The sequence below is a fragment of the Triticum aestivum genome, chromosome 2D, assembly GCF_018294505.1.
Source record: "Triticum aestivum cultivar Chinese Spring chromosome 2D, IWGSC CS RefSeq v2.1, whole genome shotgun sequence".
Lineage (NCBI taxonomy): Eukaryota > Viridiplantae > Streptophyta > Magnoliopsida > Poales > Poaceae > Triticum > Triticum aestivum.
Window position 1 is genome coordinate 188819679 of NC_057799.1, and position 3572 is coordinate 188823250.

Genomic DNA, 3572 nt, shown 5'->3' on the forward strand with positions numbered 1-3572 from the left:
GTTCGGCGCTAGATCGGATCTTCCGCGATTTGAATCGCCGTGAGTACGACTCCATCAACCGCGTTCTTGTACGCTTCCGCTTAGCGATCTTCAAGGGTATGAAGATGCACTCCCTCTCTCTCGTTGCTGGCATCTCCTAGATTGATCTTGGTGACACATAGGAAAATTTGAATTATTGCTACGTTCCCCAACAGTGGCATCATGAGCCAGGTTTATGCGTAGATTCTATGCACGAGTAGAACACAAAGTAGTTGTGGGCGATGATTTGTTCAATTTGCTTACCGTTACTAGTATTATCTTGATTTGGAGGCATTGTGGGATGAAGCGGCCCGGACCGACCTTACACGTACTCTTACGTGAGACAGGTTCCACCGACTGACATGCACTTGATGCATAAGGTGGCTAGCGGGTGTCTGTCTCTCCCACTTTAGTCGGATCAGATTCGATGAAGAGGGTCCTTATGAAGGGTAAATAGCAATTGGCATATCACCGTTGTGGCTTTTGCGTAGGTAAGAAACGTTCTTGCTAGAAACCCATAGCAGCCACGTAAAACATGCAACAACAATTAGAGGACATCTAACTTGTTTTTGCAGGGTATGCTATGTGATGTGATATGGCCAAAAGGATGTGATGAATTATATATGTGATGTATGAGATTGATCATGTTCTTGTAATAGGAATCATGACTTGCATGTCGATGAGTATGACAACCGGCAGGAGCCATAGGAGTTGTCTTAATTTATTGTATGACCTGCGTGTCAATGAAAACGCCATGTAATTACTTTACTTTATTGCTAACCGTTAGCCATAGTAGTAGAGTAATAGTTGGCGAGACAACTTCATGAAGACACGATGATGGAGATCATGGTGTCATGCCGGTGACGAAGGTGATCATGCCGCGCCACGAAGATGGAGATCAAAGGTGCAAGATGATATTGGCCATATCATGTCACTTTATGATTTGCATGTGATGTTTGTCATGTTTACATCTTATTTGCTTAGAACGACGGTAGCATAAATAAGATGATCCCTCACTAAAATTTCAAGAGATGTGTTCCCCCTAACTGTGCACCGTTGCGAAGGTTCGTTGTTTCGAAGCACCACGTGATGATCGGGTGTGATAGATTCTAACATTCGCATACAACGGGTGTAAGCCAGATTTACACATGCGAAACACTTAGGTCGACTTGACGAGCCTAGCATGTACAGACATGGCCTCGGAACACAAGAGACCGAAAGGTCGAACATGAGTCGTATAGTAGATATGATCAACATGGAGATGTTCACCGATGATGACTAGTCCGTCTCACGTGATGATCGGACACGGCCTAGTTGACTCGGATCATGTATCACTTAGATGACTAGAGGGATTCTATCTGAGTGGGAGTTCATTAAATAATTTGATTAGATGAACTTAATTATCATGAACATAGTCAAAAGGTCTTTGCAAATTATGTCATAGCTTACGCCTTAGTTCTACTAAGATATGTTCCTAGAGAAAATTTAGTTGAAAGTTGATAGTAGCAATTATGCGGACTGGGTTCGTAAACTGAGGATTGTCCTCATTGCTGCACAGAAGGCTTATGTCCTTAATGCACCGCTCGATGTGCTGAACCTCGAGCGTCGTCGGTAGATGTTGCGAAACATCTGACATACACGTTTTGATGACTACGTGATAGTTCAGTGCGTAATGCTAACTGTTGAGAATATAGACCTTAGAGTCACCCACCAGGAGAGGCCGGGTTACTCGTACGGTTGTTATCAGAAGCCCGGAGCCAAGTCTCAAGACGATGGGCCAGAGATGGGCTGAGACCCGGATATGGCTTAAGGCCCGTAGTTACAATCATTGTTATAGTAAACTTGTAGCGTAAGGCATGCATAGTTTAGAGTCCGAGCCGGACACTCTTATGAGCCGGCCGGGACTCTAAGGGCTGCTGGGCGTCAGCCTCCCTATATAAAGGGACGACCCGGCAGCGGTTTAAGGGCGACAACAATCTCATCGAGAGCCGGGGATGGTTGTTTAACTCCTGGCGATCGTAACCCTAATCAATATCACCCCAAACTGGACGTAGGCTTTACCTTCACCGTAAGGGGCCGAACCAGTATAAACCCTCGTGTTCCTTGTCCCGCATAACCCCTTCAAGCTTCCTAGTTGCGATGGCTCCACGACTAAGTCCTAGCTCAAGGACATCTGCCGTGACAATTCCACGACAGTTGGCGCCCACCGTGGGGCCAGCGCACGGTGGATTTGAGTTCTTGAAGGGCAGCTTCGAAGGGCTCAAGGGATACGCCGTGGGCCGGATGACCAAAAGTCGTCGCGGCAAGCTCTACATCGACGATGCGGACTGGGGTCCCGACGCCGGCTCAATTGAGTACGGGTACCGGTTCCCCTTTGGCGGGATTCATGTCTTCATTGGCAAGATTGGTGAGCCGGGCCCCGAGCCGGATTTCTGCGCCGATCTCATCGAAACGGCTCAGCGCGCACGACCCGCCCGGGCCCGGCCCGCATCAAGGCGTGCTTTTGTGGGATGCATCCATGGAGGGCCCTCTGATCCATCTGGGTCTGGAGATGAGGCAGCCGCCGGCTCTGACTGCGAGTCGGCCACCGATGAGTCAAACTCGTTGTACTGACTTCAAGATGGCAGGCTCATGGGTTGTTCCGATGGCGACAGTATTCCGGACCTTTTTGAGCCGCCAAGTCAGGTTGGAGTTTTTATGGCTGGGGCACAGCCTGTTCAGAACCCCGCTGCTGGATCGGGAAACCCGGTGCCTTCTCCGGCTCAGGTGCTGATGGATCTCACGGACAAGATGACGGCCCTGTTAACCGCCGCGGTTGACCCGGTGAATCAAGCTCAGCATGATGCGGAGGTGGCACAGTTAAAATTGGATTTGATAAAAGCTAAGGAGGATCTTGCAGCGGAGGGGATCAGGCTGGCTGCGGAGCGGGCGGCCCTCGACGCCCGGACTCAGCTGATTCAGGCGCAGTCCTTCCAACTCACAATGGATCAGAACGCGGCCAACGAGGTCATGAGAAGGAGGCATCAGAAGGCCCAGTCTCGACTCCCACCGGTTTACGATCCACGCAATCTCTTCAACACACCGGGTGCAGGGTCTAGTAACCCGCCAGGGGTCATTGCACCCGGGTCAGGACCCCTTATTCAGCCACAAGTGATGGGGCCTCCCCAGGTGCCCCCTGCCCCGCCTCAGTATGTGCCAATACCCCCGGGTCATTATGATAACCCGCTGGAGAACATGGTGGCTGCGGCAGCACGACTGGCGGCTCTCCCCGTTGACGGTGACTCTCCGGCGGCCATCGAAACCCGCCGGGTCAGGGAACTCCTGCAGACGGCACTGGCGCAGCAAGAGGCGTACTCTTACAGCCGGGACAGGATCCACTTGACCCCCCGTCCAGGCCAGAGCCCGAGTTACAGCTGGCACATGGTCTCAGCAACCGGCTCAAGTAATGTCCGACGCCGTGACCCGCCCCCTGGCCATGGCCCGGCTCATAATGGAGCCTTCTACGCAGCAAACCAAGCGCGGCAAGAGGCGGAGCAGGTGCCTCAATTGACGGC